Genomic DNA, 16890 nt, shown 5'->3' on the forward strand with positions numbered 1-16890 from the left:
GCACCTCTCTTGGTTATCTGATTTCTTCCTTGAAGAAGGTCCCGAGGGCCTCATTCGGGAGAGATGCCTCCCTCTTGGGCAGGTTCATTTATTCGTTGGAGAAGTGCCACACATGGGAAAAATATCCAACTCTAGCATTTCTCAGAAGACTCTCTTGACTAAGTCAAGAAGAGTTAGTTACGCATAAACACTCAGCCTATCTATTCTGGGAATTGGGGAGGTGAGTCAGCATAACGGCGTTATCAGGTGCGACAAAGAAGGAGCCGTTATTCCACTACTCCACTCACTCCTCAACTATCGATCCGGAATTTAAGGAATCGCCGCCTCCAGGTAACTTCTATATAAACCTGCCTCCAACATGGAGAAAGGTAACGAGAACTTTCATCTGAGTACTTACTCATTACATTCTTGAGAACGCTCTCAAGAACCATTATTGTTGCTTAGGCTGACTTGAGCGTCGGAGGCGGTTCCCCGGCCAAAACTAGGCCGGACCGTTCTTGCTTTCTTTGTGTGTGCAGGCACCCCAGTTATTCCAACTTGGTTGGAGAGCTCTTAAGGTGGTCATCTCAATATCCGGATTCACGGAGGTGTCTAGGCAATTTTTTTTCCTTTTTCACTATTCATTATGCTTTAAGATTCAACTTCAAAGCCTCTAATAATGAGGCCGAGTATGAAGCCCTACTAGCAGGACTAAGACTTGCCCAAGCCCTAAGAGTCCGAGAATTGGAAGTCCGAAGCGACTCTCAGTTGATCGTGAATCAAGTTCGTGGCGTGTACGAGACAAAGGAAACAAGAATGGCAAATTACTTAGCCAAAATTGATGATTGTCGCCATTATTTCGATCATCTTGAGATAAAGCAAATTCCGAGAAAGGAAAATGAAGTAGCAGATGAGTTATCCAAGTTGGCTTTATCCAAATATTCGACCTTAGGCTCAGCCGTTTATATTGAACAGTTAGAAATTCCTAGCATTCGGGAGGCTGAGGCAATGGACATTGAAGAAGAGCTTAGTTGGATGAGCCCAATTATAGCATATTTGAAGAATGATATCCTCCCAGAAGATGTCAAGGAAACTAAGGCAGTTAAAAATCAAGTAGCGAAGTTCACCATTATTGAAGAACAACTTTATAAAAGATCGGTCACACAGCCTCTTCTAAAGTGTGTTGGCCCTTCTCAAGCTCAATATGCCTTAGCCGAAGTACACGAAGGAATATACTGAGCGCATATGGGAGGTCGTGCTTTAGCCCACAAAATAATACGCCAAGGCCTTTATTGGTCGACTATTCAGAAAGATGCCGTGGACTATGTCAGAAAATGCAAGCAAGTCGAAAGACCATTTGATTCTCAATAAAGTCTACGTCTCCATTTTTGATATACTTTTTCTTGAAAAGAAAGTTATAGCGAAGAAGACACAAGCACTTCTTAAGAAGAGCCCAGGAGAGTTCTTAACAAGCTTAAGAACCCAGGAGCGCTCTTCAAATCAACGAAGAACCTAAGAGAGTTCAAAGGCGTTACACTCGGGACCTCGCTCGGGTAGCCAGTCAGGAGTTTTCCCCACCTCTTATGAAAGTCCAAGTGAGACTCTCATGAGATGGAATTATTCAATGGCGTTACACTCGGGACCTCGCTAGGGTAGCCAGTCGGGAGTTTTCCCCACCTCTTATGAAAGTCCAAGTGAGACTCTCATGAGATGGAATTATTCAATGGCGTTACACTCGGGACCTCGCTCGGGTAGCCAGTCGGGAGTTTTCCCCACCTCTTATGAAAGTCCAAGTGAGACTCTCATGAGATGGAATTATTCAATGGCGTTACACTCGGGACCTCACTCGGGTAGCCAGTCGGGATTTTTCCCCACCTCTTATGAAAGTCCAAGTGAGACTCTCATGAGATGGAATTATTCAACGGCGTTACACTCGGAACCTCGCTCGGGTAGCCAGCCGGAGTTTTCCCCACCTCTTATGAAAGTCCAAGTGAGACTCTCATGAGATGGAATTATTCAATGGCGTTACACTCGGGACCTCGCTCGGGTAGCCACTCGGGAGTTTTCCCCACCTCTTATGAAAGTCCAAGTGAGACTCTCATGAGATAGAATTATTCAATGGCGTTACACTCGGGACCTCGCTCGGGAGTTTTCCCCACCTCTTATGAAAGTCCAAGTGAGACTCTCATGAGGCTACCCGGGAGTTTTCCCCACCTCTTATGAAAGTCCAAGTGAGACTCTCATGAGATGGAATTATTCAATGGCGTTACACTCGGGACCTCGCTCGGGTAGCCACTGGGAGTTTTCCCCACCTCTTATGAATGTCCAAGTGAGACTCTCATGAGATGGAATTATTCAATGGCATTACACTCGGGACCTCGCTCGGGTAGCCACTCGGAGTTTTCCCCACCTCTTATGAAAGTCCAAGTGAGACTCTCATGAGATGGAATTATTCAATGGCGTTACGCTCGGGACCTCGCTCGGGTAGCCAGTCGGAAGTTTCCCCCACCTCTTATGAAAGTCCAAGTGAGACTCTCATGAGATGGAATTATTCAATGGCGTTACACTCGGGACCTCGCTCGGGTAGCCACTGGGAGTTTTCCCCACCTCTTATGAAAGTCCAAGTGAGACTCTCATGAGATGGAATTATTCAATGGCGTTACACTCGGGACCTCGCTCGGGTAGCCAGTCGGGAGTTTTCCCCACCTCTTATGAAAGTCCAAGTGAGACTCTCATGAGATGGAATTATTCAATGGCGTTACACTCGGGACCTCGCTCGGGTAGCCAGTCGGGAGTTTTCCCCACCTCTTATGAAAGTCCAAGTGAGACTCTCATGAGATGGAATTATTCAATGGCGTTACACTCGGGACCTCGCTCGGGTAGCCACTCGGGAGTTTTCCCCACCTCTTATGAAAGTCCAAGTGAGACTCTAATGAGATGGAATTATTCAATGGCGTTACACTCGGGACCTCGCTCGGGTAGCCACTCGGGAGTTTTCCCCACCTCTTATGAAAGTCCAAGTGAGACTCTCATGAGATGGAATTATTCAATGGTGTTACACTCGGGACCTCGCTCGGGTAGCCACTCGAGAGTTTTCCCCACCTCTCGTGAAAGTCCAAGTTAGACTCTCATGAGATGGAATTTCTAAGGCGTCACACTTGGGACCTCACTCGGGTAGTCACCCTTAATAAAGGCAATGGCATCTCTCGGAGAACCAGGCTGGGGGCTTCTCGACTCGACGAGACTTTAGAGAAATGATGGCTATCATTCAAGACGACGCATTGGAATTTCTTCAAAAGAAAAAACCTTCAAAGTGGTATGAGAAAAGCATTCCATACACTCGAGAAACCGATCGCACGGAATGGGGGGTTCTGTTGTGGGGAGCTAGTGTCCCGAGTCCCCATCTCTGGAGAGAAAGGCACCCCCGTGGGCGGGTGCATCTCATCCTTGAAGAAGGTCCCGAGGGCCTCATTCGGGAGAGATACCTCCTTCTTGGGCAGGCTCGTTTCTTCATTGGAGAAGGTCCCGAGGGCCTTATTCGGGAGAGATACCTCCCTCTTGGGCAGGCTCGTTTCTTCGTTGGAGAAGGTCCCGAGGGCCTCATTCGGGAGAGATACCTCCCTCTTGGGCAGGTTCATTTATTCGTTGGAGAAGTGCCACACTTGGGAAAAATATATATCTATATCCAACTCTAGCATTTCTCAGAAGACTCTCTTGACTAAGTCAAGAAGAGTTAGTTACGCATAAACACTCAGCATATCTATTCCGAGAATTGGGGAGGTGAGTCAGCATAACGGCATTTTTAGGTGCGACAAAGAAGGAGCCTTTATTCCACTACTCCACTCACTCCTCAACTATCGATCCGGAACTTAAGGAATCGCCGCCTCCAGGTAACCTCTATATAAACCCACCTCCTACATGGAGAAAGGTAACGAGAACTTTCATCTGAGTACTTACTCATTACGTTCTTGAGAACTCTCTCAAGAACCATTATTGTTACCTAGGCTGATTTGAGCGTCGGAGGCGGTTCCCCGGCCAAAACTAGGCCGGACCGTTCTTGCTTTCTTTGTGTGTGCAGGCATCTCAGTTATTCCAACTTGGTTGGAGAGCTCTTAAGGTGGTCATCTCAATATCCGACTCTCGAAGAAGTTCTAGACGCAACAACTAAAAACGTGAATCTGTAGATTTATGGGTATGAGGTGAAATCTAGAGATTTCACCCCTACTATAAAAGCGTTAAACATTTGAACTATGACTCAATAAATGTTTTATTCAGGACAAATTTACAAATTTCATTCCAATCAGGTTAACCAAACAGTTAATTTTATGAACATGACTCCACAGATTTGAAGTCTATAGATTTGAAATCTCTAGATTTTTGAAATCTCTAAACTCAAGTAACCAAACAGGCCCTAATAAATCATTCAAATCTCAGCTATGAAATCTTATATTAGATCTAAATGAATTTCAGGCCATGATTGTTTTGGGGTAAAAAATGTGAATGAAAATATAATCATCAAATATTTAAAGAATTGTAAGTAGTTCAAGCTTACAGAAGTTATTGTTATCAGTTTCAATATTTCACTTTCTTGCCCTTCCTTTCCTTCACTTCCAGTTCCTTTACTTGCCAAAACAATAAAAAAATAAAAAGAATCCTGATGTAAAATGAAAATTTATTTTCCAACTAAATTTAATTTAGGAGTTTAATTATTAAACATAATTCTTTTTACATTCCACATTCCAAATGAGAATGTAATTTTAATTACCAATAAAAAAAAAACACTACTAAATTAAAAACTCAAGAAATATCTGACTCCCTATCTTTAGTGAGAGTGCTGGTACTAAAATGGAATTTATTTGGAGGGAAAAGACAAAAAACAAAGGATGTAGAAAAGAGTTCAGATCCCCTCCCCCACTAGGTAAATATTTAAAATGAATGAAAATGATTTATCCAATAGGCACACTCCTATTTGTGTGGTTAAGAGATGATCCATCATACTACTATTATAAAAGTATAAACTCAAGGGACACGGTTACATTTTGTTTTTCTTTAATACTCCTCTGTATTTAATCAATTAGACAATTGTATTAGTAATAAATGATGTCATAACGGTCAATTAAAATTCTTGAAATTATTTGGATCAATTTAATTCTCAATTTCACCATTTTCTCATTTTTCAAAGAAATCATTAACAACCAAAGGAATATGAAGAGTTTCTTCTCAAAACCAAGAAATGTTAATTGAGGAAGAAGAAACTGCATTAAAAACATTTAATCTAAATCAAGTATTTAAAAGATGAACTTGTTCCAAATTCCAACCTTAGCTGTTGTTAACAGGTTCACTTATGCATAGGTCATTCAACTTCCATGGCCAATACATGGTGATTGATAAATACCTGTGCATTTGCACGTGACACTTTTACTGGTATTCTAAAAAGATCCTACTACTACTCGTTTAGGTCAAACTTCAAAGTGTTTGGAGTTGGAGTCTTAGCCCAGAGTACAACCTATTCTACTTTGCTTAACATGACATTTCACAATTGTCTATCATAGTATTATAGGCTATTCACTCTTACCACAACAAATAAAATGAAATTGTTTATTCACTGCCATTAATTTGAGGTTCCAGACCACTTGGGAATTGGAAAGAAGATTCTCAATGATTATAATTTGAGTTTTTTACAGGTTGTACATTTTAGTAGGGCTTAAACTCTGGGTTGCACATTTTCGTGCTCTAAATTAGAGATTTTACACTTTCAAAATTACAAATTGCACACTCTTAACATTCCATCCAAGATTTTGTTAAGTTATGAATAAAATAAATATATTAACCTCATTAGAGTCAAATGACATAACTAACTCCATTTAAACCCTTCCATACCAACACTTAGATGGGTGAAGGGATAATTCATTCACCCATCTTCTACTTACACGTCGCCGGAAATCACCACACCCCTGCTGGAAATTCCCACCGTCCCGACCAGAAAATCCCACTACCCATATTAAAATGTTCATTATATATATTGAGACTTCACAAACAATGATAGTATGAAATTAACTTAGCTTGAGCCTTCAATGGATAGAAATATGTTGGAAACCAACCTTAATATGCCAGAAAGTGCATGATCAAAAGCCCTCCCCTCAAATTAGCCAAACAGTTTTGTGTGGTTTAGTACTTTTTGAAGAGAGAAAGAGATAGAGAGATCTTCTCTAGTAGAGGACGGTGGGATTTTTCGACAAAGGTGAGGTGATTTTAGGCAAAGGTGGCAAGGTGTAGGTAAACAATAGGTCAGTCCCCTAACGGTTGTGTATGGAAGAGTTTATATAGGGTAAAATGTGAAAGTTAAAAAACTATCATAATTTTATTAATAAAAGATCAATCAGTTAGGATGGCCGAGTGGTCTAAGGCGCCAGACTCAAGTTCTGGTCTTCCTGAGAAGGCGTGGGTTCAAATCCCACTTCTGACATTATCCCTAATTTTCATCAAATATATATGTTTTATTAAGAATAACTTTTTTTTTTTAATTCTTCTGTCATATTTTCGATTTATACTTCTAAGCAAAGAAAAACATATTCAATTACACCATATCCTCCCATATACTTTCATTAAAAAATCTCTCCACTTATTTTGAGAATAATGAGAGAATGTTCTTTGCAATGAAATATAAGGGGTTTGGAGTTAATTGACGGGGCATGTGGCAATTGGCATCACATGTTCTATCATGGTAAAACATTTTGGCAAAAGTACCGGACCGAAAACTGCACAAAAAAATGAATTTCGCCCAGTTTGCCGAAAAATCGCTAAATATCACCGGAAAAATGCGGAATTGGCAGAAACTCAGCAAAAATCGGCAGTGAACCTGCAAAATGTCACCGACCGTGTTTAGCTTCAAGGTAAAAATCCTTCTATCACCGGAAAAATCCTTGCTTTGATGCAGAAGACTGAAGAAGAAGAAGAAGATGTGAAATATGCCCGAAATCCTTCCATCTTCTGATCTTCACTAATTCTTCACTTCTTCTCTTCTCTCAGTGCCGGAATCACCGAAACCACTGCCTAAAAAGTGTATCTAATTATCAATAGCCATAAGGGGTTTTTGTTGTAGTGACACCCAGTAAACGTGAGGCTTTGGATGAGTTAGGTGTTGGGTCCGGCCCATGGCCCATTAAAGCCATGTGGGGCCCATCTTTAAGTGAAGCAATAGGGTTTCTTTGAATGAAGTGAGATTTGAAGGAAATGGTCGTGGCACCTAGTTCTTCATATCCAACGGTCAGAATATCATTCTACCACAGTTCTCGGGAAGCCTCTCTGGTGACTTTTCTCCATTCTCTCTGATTTCCATCTATTTGATGATGTGGTTGTGATTCGTGTTCCTCTAGTGTTATCTAGAGATGGGATGTTGATAGTATACTCATTTTTATTATCACTTGGTAATAGTGGAAGTTTGGGTGGACTCCGATGACGGTCCCGTGGTTTTTACCCTTGCGGGTTTTTCCACGTTAAAAATTCATGTGTGTCTATTGTGGCTTGTGTGTTGAATGCTTGATCTATTACAGTTGTATTTGTTTCTTTAATTTACACTAGCATATTGTTTAGCTCCATCAAAGTAGTATCAAAGCTTGGTCGATAACTGTGTAAATTAAAATGGAAAGTACCTCAAGTACTATGATTAAGTTTAATGGATCAAATTGGTTGATTTGGAAGCCTATGATGGAAGATCTATTATTTTGTAGAGATTTATATGAACCTGTTGAAGGTAATATTAATCGACCATCAGAGATGTCTGAAGCTGAGTGGACCAAATTAAATAGGAAAACTATTGGCACGATCCGACAGTGGTTGGACATTATTGTTTTCCATCATGTTGCGAATGAGACATCGGCGGAAGAACTTTGGAAAAAGTTAGCGAGTCTTTATGAAAGGAAAACAGCTGGGACTAAAGCTTTTCTGATGAGAAAGCTTGTTAACATGAAGTTGAAGGAAAATACTTCAGTTACTGAACAAGACTATGATGCATCATGTAGTCGGGAACAGCAATATAACTGTGACGCATCATGTAGTATTCTCATATTCAATCTCTATTGGAAAAAACTGGGGCAATCACAACACAACAAAGAGAATCAACTTCAGAGCAGACAGGCTACACATTCTCACATTGCAAGGTCACAGGAGTGGAAAAATGCTTCTTAGTAAGGCCATGGGGTCCCTATGAAGGATGGTTTTCACCATGACTGAAATGTCTAGTGTTGTTCTGCCTCAGGGATGGGACGACTGGAATAAACCGTTTGCTCATAGGTATATATGCCATCAAGAGTCCGGATCATCTTCCAATCAGGGGGAGAATAATATGTTCTCATTATGCTCTCTTTCTTTCTTTTTAGTTATTTTTTTTATAGAATAAATAAATAATGGAAATTCGAATACAAGGAGAGGTACTGAAATTTTTTATCTCCTCGAACACATTTTCCCTTTATTATCTTTGTGAATTTGAATTCTTTTGGGAGAAAAACAAATTTTGAATTTTTTTTTTTTTGGTACTGGTGCTTTATTTATTTTGGCTGCAAGGGTTGAACCCAATACCTCTCCACTGAGAAGTATGGATCTTTACCATTCAACCAACCCTGTATTGGCAAGAATTTGAATTTTACATTGACTGATAATCCATCTCAACTCATCTCATGTTGTCTGTCTTGGGGTGTGCCAATTGTTAGGTCGTGTAAAATGTTAATGCCATAACAAACCATCAATGTGCTTAACTCTTGCTTGAAAATTAAATCCATAATGAAAACTTTTCTGATGGTCACCAAATGAGATTCTGGAACCCTAAATCATTCAAATCTCAGTTATGAAATCTTATATTAGATCTAAATGAATTTCAGGCTATGATTGTTTTGGGGGAAAAAATGTGAATGAAAATATAATCATCAAATATTTAAAGAGTTTTAAGTAGTTCAAGCTTAGAATCTACTTTTTATCAATTTCAATATTTCACTTTCCTGCCCTTCCCTTCCTTCCCTTCCAGTTTAAAAAAATCTTGATGTAAAATGAAAATTATTTTCCAACTAAATTTACTTTAGGTGTTTAATTATTACACAGAATTTTTTTTTTTTACATTCCAAATGAGAATGTAATTTTAATTACCAATAAAAAAAACACTACTAAATTAAAAACTCAGGAAATCTCTGACTCCCTATCTTTAGTGAGAGTGCTGGTACTGAAATGGAACTTACTTGGAGGGAAAAGACAAAAAACAAAGGATGTAGAAAAGAGTTCAGATCCCCTCCCCCACTAGGTAAATAATTAAAATGAATTATCTCATTTGGGCTTATCGGTAAGTACACCTTGGCTTGTGTTTGGTGATTTCAATGAATTACTTTGCAATGAGGATAAATTAGGTGGGATACCAAGATCCCAATCCCAAATGGATGCTTTTAGGATGACCATTGAAAATTGTAACCTAGTAGAGGTTAAGTGTACCGGCCCCAAATTTTCTTGGTCAAATAAAAGACAAGGGAGAGATCTGGTTAAAGAATGCTTGGACAGGGTTTTTGTGAATGTTGAATTTCTTGATATCTATGGAAGTATTCAGAGTCATAGGCATGCTATGGTGGGATCTGATCATACACCTTTGGAAATCACCTTACACCCTGCCCCTAAAAGGCCCAGCAGATTTCACTATGAAACTAAATGGGAGGACCATCCTGACCTTTCTAATCAAATTACTTTAGGTTGGAAGGCCCCTAGCCTTGGATCCCCTTCTTATAAGCTACATCAAAAAATTAAAAGTTGCACCAAAGCACTCAAGATCTGGAGCAAGGCAACCTTCCAGAATGCATCAATGGAGATTGCAAAGTTATCCGAGCTTCTGGAAATTTGCCAACAACAAACACCATCTAATTCCACGATAGGGAAGAACTTGAATTAAAGCGAAATATTGAAAAACAACTCCTAGCCGAGGAAAAATTCTGATGTCAAAGGTCTAGGGTTCTCGGCTTTCTTGAAGGGGACCGAAACACAAAGTTTTTTCATGCCTCCACCACCCAAAGGAGACAGGAGAATTCTATTACCAAGCTTAAGGATAGTTTGGGACATTGGATGACTGAGGAATCACAAATTCACTCTGAAATCTGTTCTCATTCTCATCTCTCTTTTCTTCTTCCTCTCCCCACCCTCCCCAGGAGTTTCTTTCTAGTACTCCTCCATGCATTACAGCTTCAAACAATTCATCTCTTTGCTCCCCTTTCTCACCTGAGGAAATTAAAAGAACCCTTTTCCAAATGAAGGGAACAAAAGCCCCAGGTTTTGATGGTCTTCCTGCCTGGTTTTACCAGAGACACTGGGACATTATTGGTCCTGACCTTATCCATGGTGTGCAACATTTCTTCATAGGGAGTCATATGCTTAAGAGCCTTAACAAAACAATCATCTCCCTTATTCCTAAAAGGCACCACCCCTAGGATGTATCCCATTTCAGACCCATCAGTCTATGTACCACTCCCTACAAAGTCATAGCAAAATGTTTGGCTAATCATCTTAAACCTATTTTGAGGTCCATCATTAGCCAGACTCAAAGTGCCTTTGTCCCAGGAAGAGCCATTACAAATAATATTTATCTGGCCCATGAGTACCTCCATTTTCTCAAAAAATCAAAATCAACCACAGGGTACATGGCTTTCAAAATGGATTTGTGCAAGGCCTATGACAAATTAGAGTGGTCATTTATTGAATCTACTTTGAAACATTTGGGATTTGCTGATTTGTGGGTCCAGTGGGTTATGCAATGCATCACCACTGTGGAGTTTCAGATCAAAATCAATGGTGCTCTCTCTAGGAAAATTGTGCCTCACCGTGGTATTAGGCAAGGATGCCCATTGAGTCCTTATATTTTCATCTTATGCCATGAGACTCTATCCCAAAGACTCACATCTAATGGAGGCATTCCCAGGCTCCCAGGTATCCGAATTGCTCGAAATGGTCCTGAACTTAATCATTTATTCTTTGCAGATGATTGTATGTTGTTTTCCCCAACTTCAGTCTCTAATGCCTCACAGATTAATGTCCTCCTACAAGATTTTGAATTAGTTTCGGGGCTACATATCAATCCAGAGAAATCATCTATCCTTTTTAGTTCTAGAACCCCACAATCTTTGCGCGAGGACATAGTCTCCACCTTGGACATCAAGGAAGCCCACTCCCATGGGACGTACCTAGGTCTCCCCTTCCTCCATTGGGAAATCCAAGATCCAGGACTTTCTCCTTTGTTCTTGATAGACCGATTTCCAAGTTAACGAGTTGGAAAGGGAAATTTCTATCTCAAGCGGGGAAGGAAATTTTGATCAAAGCGGTGGCTTTTGCCCTACCGGTCTACACCATGTCTTGTTTCCTCATCCCCAATGAACTATGCAACCAGATGAATCAAAAAATTCGGCAATTTTGGTGGAAAGATGACCATGGGAAAGGCCTTTTTTGGGTCAAGTGGGAAACTCTTTGTAAAGGTAAGAGTGAGGGTGGCCTAGGTTTTAGGGACGTCCATTGTTTTAACAAAGCATTGCTGGCAAAACAATATGGCGTTTGCTAACCAACCCTGATTCTCTATGGGCCCAAATTATGCATGCAAAATACATCAAAGACACCCCTTTTCTTGAATGCATTGCTCCCTCTTATAGCTCTTGGGGATGGCGAAGCATACTTGTGGGGAAGGAGGTCCTCAAACAAGGTTTGGTTAAACAAGTAGGTAATGGGCTACCATTAACATTTACAAGGACCCTTGGCTCCCTTCTTTACCTTTTAAAGGTATTTCTTCTCCTCCCCAAGGCCACAGCCCAATGTGGGTCCAAAATCTTATTGGGTGGCCTGAAGCACAATGGGATATCCAATTAGTACAATCACTCTTCACACCCATTGAAGTAAATGCTATTTTGAAAATCCCCATCCTTTCTAGTGACTCCCTTGATAGATGGATTTGGTACAAAAACAAAAATGGTGTTTTTTCTGTTAGATCTGCTTATTTCCAATGCTTGGCTATGGCAGACTCTCAAGGTAATATTGCTTCAACATCCTCTTCCTCTAAATTTTGGAAACAAATATGGCACATCCCCACTCTTCCCAAAATCAAACATTTTTTGTGGAGATCATCTCATGAACTCATGAAGCAATTGCGACAAGTAATTCCTTATTTGTTAGACATGTTATTTCAGCTCCTTTATGTCTGGTTTGTGGGTGTGGGAAGGAAAGTGCTTGTCATGCCTTATTTTTTTGCTCCCATGCAAAATGTTGCTGGGAACTCTCTCCTTTGCGCATCGACACTTCAGAATTTAGAGGAAGTCATATTCATGATTGGATGGCTTTTATCCACACAAAAGTTAAGGATTGCAATGATTTAGATAGAGTCAACCAAATTTGGAGTGCCTTAGCTTGGAGTATTTGGAACACTAGAAATGCTTATCTCTTTCGTGGTATTGATGCTTCGGTTACTTGCACTATGACTCACTTTTCTTTTCTGTATGCAGATATACAAAATCTCAACAAAAGGATTGGCGATGTTAGCGGAAGACAACTGATTGCTTTAATTCCTCCTCTGGAAGATGTGAGATATTTTCAGGTAGCTGTGGATGGTTCTTGGGATGGGGACACGAGCAAGGGCAGTAGGAGTTGCATCTTATGGGATTCAGCTGGCATTTTTGTCGCAGCACAATGTTTTGGTTGCTTGGGTAGCTCGGCAGCAATTCTTGAGCTTCAAGCTATTAGAGATGGCTTACTTATTGAGCGAACTTTAGGAGTTTCCAATCTCCAAGTACATTCAAATTTTCTGCCAGCAATTTTGGCACTTCAGGGTGCTCATAGTTCCTTAGATTGGATTTTTCTTAGTTTAGTTTTTGAGATTTTGCGACTCTCCCAAGAGTTCAACTATGTTCATTTTAATTTCATCAACAGGTCATGTAATAGGTTTGCTGATTTCCTTGCTAAGGGAGCCCGTAGCTTCTCTCTTTCTAGATCATGGTGGAATGTCCCACCTATTTTCATGATTGATCAGTCATTGTTATTGTCCAGGTCTCCTGGCTTAAACTCTTTTATTTAATGAAACTTTTACCCTTTGACCAAAAAAAATAATTAAAATGAATGAAAATGATTTATCCAATAGGCCCCACTCCTATTTGTGTGGTTAAAAGATAATCCATCATACTACTATTATAAAAGTATGAACTCAAAGGACACGGTTGGTTACCAAAAAAAAAAAAGGACACGGTTACATTTTGTTTTTCTTTAATACCCCTTTATATTTAATCAATTAGACATTTGTATTAGTAATAAATGATGTCATAACGGTCAATTAAAATTCTTGAAATTATTTGGATCAATTTAATTCTCAATTTCACCATTTTCTCATTTTTCAAAGAAATCATTAACAACCAAAGGAGTATGAAGAGTTTCTTCCAAAAACCAAGAAATGTTAATTGAGGAAGAAGAAACTGCATTAAAAACATTTAATCTAAATCAAGTATTTAAAGATGAACTTATTCCAAATTCCAACCTTAGTTGTTGTTAACAAGTTCACTTATGCATAGGTCATTCAACTTCCATAGTTCCATGGCCAATACATGGTGATTGATAAATACATGTACATTTACACGTGACTGTTTTACTAGTACTCTTAAAAATAGATCCTACTACTACCCGTTTAGGTCAAACTTCAAAGTGTTTGGAGTTGGAGTCCAGCCCAGAGTACAACCCATTCTACTTTGCTTAACATGACGTTTCACAGTTGTCTATTAATCTATTATAGTATTATAGGCTATTCACTCTTACATAAAAAATATAAAAAGGTTTATTCCCTTGCCATTAATTCTCAATGATTATAATTTTAGTTTATTACAGGTTGTACGTTTTAGTAGGGCTTAAACTCTGGGTTGCCTGTATTAGTGCTCTAAATTAGAGACTGTACACTTTCAAAATTACAAATTACACTCTTAACATTCTACCCAAGATTCTGTTAAGTCATGAATAAAATAAATATATTAACCTCATTAGAGTCAAATGACATAACTAACTCCATTTAAACCCTTCCATACCAACCCTTAGATGGGTGAAGGGATAATTCATTCACCCATCTTCTACTTACACGTCGCCGGAAATCACCACACCCCTGCTGGAAATTCCCACCGTCCCCTACCAGAAAATCCTACCACCCATCTTAAAATGTTCATTATATATATTGAAACTTCACAAACAATGATGGTATGAAATTAACTCAGCCGAGAAGAGCCTTCAAAGGAGAGAAATATGCTGAAAACCAACCTTAATATGCCAGAAAGTGCATGGTCAAAAGCCCTCTCCTCAAATTAGCCAATAGTTTTGTGTGGTTTAGTACTTTTTGAAGAGAGAGAGACAGAGACAAAGAGATTTTCTCTAGTAGAGGATGGTGGGATTTTTCGACAAAGGTGAGGTGATTTTAGGCAAAGGTGGCAAGTTGTAGGTAAACGATAGGTCAGTCACCTAACGGTTGTGTATGGAAGGGTTTATATAGGGTAAAATGTGAAAGTTAAAAACTTGTTATAAGTTTACTGTTAAAAACCAAATTAGTCAGGATGGCCGAGTGGTCTAAGGCGCCAGACTCAAGTTCTGGTCTTCGTGAGAAGGCGTGGGTTCAAATCCCACTTCTGACATTTTTTTTAATTCTTCTTTCATATTTTCGATTTATACTTCTAGGAAAGAACAACATATTCAATTGCACCATATCCTCCCATATACTTTCATTAAAAAAATCCCTCCATTTTTTTGAGAATAATGAGAGAATGTTCTTTGCAATGAAACATAAGGGGTTTGGAGTTAATTGAAGGGGCATGTGGCAATTGGCATCACATGTTCTATCATGGTAAAACATTTCGGCGAAAGTACTGAACCAAAAGTTGCGCCAAAAAATGAATTGCGTCCAGTTCGCCTAAAAATTGCTAAATATCACCGGAAAAATGCCAAATTGGGGAAAACTCGGCAAAAATTGACAGTAAACCTGCAAAATGTCGCCAACCGTGTTCAGCTTCATGGTCGAAATCCTTCTATCACCGGCGAAATCCTTGCTTTGATGGAGAAGACTAAAGAAGAAGAAGATGTGAAAACATTTTGGCAAAAGTATTGAACCGAAAGCTGCACCAAAAAATGAATTGCGTCCAGTTCACTGAAAAATTACTAAATATCACCGAAAAAATGCCGAATTGGGGAAAACTCGGCAAAAATCGACAGTTAACCTGCAAAATGCGCCGCGGTTGTCGCGAGCGCTTCATGGTCGAAATCCTTCTATCACCAGGAAAAATCCTTGCTTTGATGGAGAAGATGTGAAATATGCCCAAAATCCTTCCCCATCTTTTGTTGTTCACTTGTTCTTCACTTCTTCTCTTCTCTCAGTGCCAGAATCACCGAAACCACTACCTGAAATAGAAACCTTCGTTGAAACCACCGTCTATTTCTCCTCTTTTTATTTGTTTAAAATCTCTGTGAAGAGTGAAGATGTGACGCCGGAACCACCGCTTGAAACTTATCCGGCTATCCCACACGCAAAGAGAAGAAATATCTCTGACGCACCACTTTAAAAAATGAAAAGACCTCTGATGCACCTGTCACGCCCCACCCAACCAAATCCGGCCATACTCGAATACCCGTGGGAGTGATACACCGCAGGACCTAGGTTCAGTGACAATTCCATACAACACAATATATAGCATAATTAAAAGGACAAGAATAAATCAAGTTCAAGTATAAAGTTATCAAACTTGATTGATCAAAAGGTTACAGTCATCCATTATCTAAAGTTAATCAAAATGGACATCAGAGTTTGAAGGAAGCATAGTTTGTTGCAACGGAAATTAAACAAAACTGATTCCCTAATGGAATCCAACCTCATAAGAATAGTCTTTGCACGAACATGAAGCTCCATGCATGTCTACATCTTCTTCAGTCACTCCTTCAAGAAAGCCTGCCGACAACGAATCCTCCACTTGGAAGGAGTCCTCATAACCTACAGAATATTCTAATAGACATAGACATATAAAAAGGAATGAGTTCAACAGAACTCAGTGAGGTCAACTCAACATCTTATCATACATTCGTCCACAAGATTCCACATCATATCATGCATTCGTACACAAGATTCCACATCACACATATAGCTTGAGTATCGATAATGTAATTAATGATAGTGATATGATGTATGAATGATTATGATATTATGCTCATAACTCTATCATGAGGTCTCTATGGTAGACACGCATTAAGTTTGTACACCAATCTCCTTTAGGCGGTCTCAGTCACTCTCCCTCAACAAGAGACGTCTATAGGGTTCTCCGCGGTTGTTGGGTAAAGTCCTGTCAAGCCATGGTTGGGGTATAGGTCACCACTCTCTCACATCACCATTTGGTATGAGATTGGCGCGTGTCAAGGATAATCTTAGCCAAGTGCAAAGTCATACAATCTCATACTACATATGGTCCGGATATCTCCCCTCATGCCTAGTGCCCTTTTGGTTCAATACCTTTCCACCTATGAATGGAATCCTCAACGGGAGGCATCTGTTGGATCCCATTCCTTAACCTAGTGGTCGTCCACATATAATGGACAGGATGCTCTCCATGTCCTCTCACGGATCATTTTACCAGTCTTGAGCGCCCAGGAGCCCTTATCTATTATATGCAACCCTACCTCTCTATGATGATAGTGGGCCTGCTTGACGCTCAGGACCCAACCACTAACATCATGGCTTAACCGGCTTCAATACCCCTGCCGGAAGGGTAGTAGTACTCATGAGGTTACCTAGCCAAACACTTCTAGACACTTAGCATTCATGTACGTAAGTCTAGATGCATACTCATGTAAGTTCACTAGGGTAATGGGCGAACCCACAACCCTAGTTTGAAACATAAAATA

At 39.9% G+C, this 16890-nt stretch overlaps 2 non-coding genes across 2 annotated transcripts; both read left to right on the forward strand.

The window, feature by feature from the left end:
* Nucleotides 1–6361: 6361 nt before the first annotated feature.
* On the forward strand, nucleotides 6362–6445 carry TRNAL-CAA (transfer RNA leucine (anticodon CAA)). The gene has a single exon. It is a non-coding gene; the product is annotated as a tRNA-Leu (tRNA).
* An 8110-nt stretch (nucleotides 6446–14555) lies between these two features.
* On the forward strand, nucleotides 14556–14639 carry TRNAL-CAA (transfer RNA leucine (anticodon CAA)). The gene has a single exon. It is a non-coding gene; the product is annotated as a tRNA-Leu (tRNA).
* Nucleotides 14640–16890: the final 2251 nt, after the last annotated feature.

This window comes from Hakea prostrata, unplaced genomic scaffold, assembly GCF_041222555.1.
Source record: "Hakea prostrata isolate BN-2017 unplaced genomic scaffold, UWA_Hpros_2 contig_236, whole genome shotgun sequence".
NCBI classification, from domain to species: Eukaryota; Viridiplantae; Streptophyta; class Magnoliopsida; order Proteales; family Proteaceae; genus Hakea; species Hakea prostrata.